This window comes from Odontomachus brunneus, unplaced genomic scaffold, assembly GCF_010583005.1.
Source record: "Odontomachus brunneus isolate Ranch 3 - 2012 unplaced genomic scaffold, Obru_v1 Obru_scaffold_142, whole genome shotgun sequence".
NCBI lineage: Eukaryota > Metazoa > Arthropoda > Insecta > Hymenoptera > Formicidae > Odontomachus > Odontomachus brunneus.
This window is the reverse complement of record NW_022639592.1, coordinates 849500-850124: the sequence shown is the minus strand read 5'-3', so window position 1 is coordinate 850124 and position 625 is coordinate 849500. Positions and strand designations below refer to the sequence as shown.

The window sequence follows — 625 nt, the reverse complement described above, 5'->3', positions numbered from 1 at the left end:
TGGCCAAAACATTGGGTGTGAGTGACACTACAATGCGTCGAATTGCTGAAGAGGACCTACGCTTCAAGTCCTATGTAATAAAAGTTCGACAAATGCTCTCTGAGGCTGCCAAGATGAACAGAGTTGCTCGCTGTAACTTGCTTCTGTGTTCGTTAAAAAACGAAGCTGCGGGACGCATCAGGTTTTTTTCGGACGAAAAAATTTTTTCTGTCGATGCCAAGGTGAACCGGAGGAACGACCGTTGGCTCGCCCGCGACCCCGAAGATGTGCCCATAATAGCTAGGACGAAGTTTCCGGTCTCTGTTCACGTCCTAGGCGTTGTCTCCAGTGAGGGTCACGTCATGCCGCCACATTTCTTTCAAAAAAAAGAAACCGTCACAAAAGAAGTATATTTACACGTTTTGACGAAGATAGTGAAGTCGTGGATAGAAACCCTGGCCGCCGGGAAGCCGTACGTCTTCCAGCAAGACGGCGCGCCAGCGCACACGAGTCACTTAGTGCAAAACTGGCTGTCGGATAAAATGGACATGTTTTGGTCAAAGGAATTTTGGCCTCCGAACAGTCCAGATTTGAATCCGTTGGACTATTACGTGTGGAGCGTCATTGAACGAGTGACCAACAAGTC

The 625-nt window shown here is 48.5% G+C and overlaps 1 protein-coding gene across 1 annotated transcript in view; it reads left to right on the top strand.

Moving 5' to 3' along the window:
• LOC116850297 (putative inorganic phosphate cotransporter) overlaps positions 1–625 on the top strand; it is a 60804-nt gene that overhangs the window by 49512 nt on the left and 10667 nt on the right. The gene's annotated exons all lie outside the window — the stretch shown is intronic.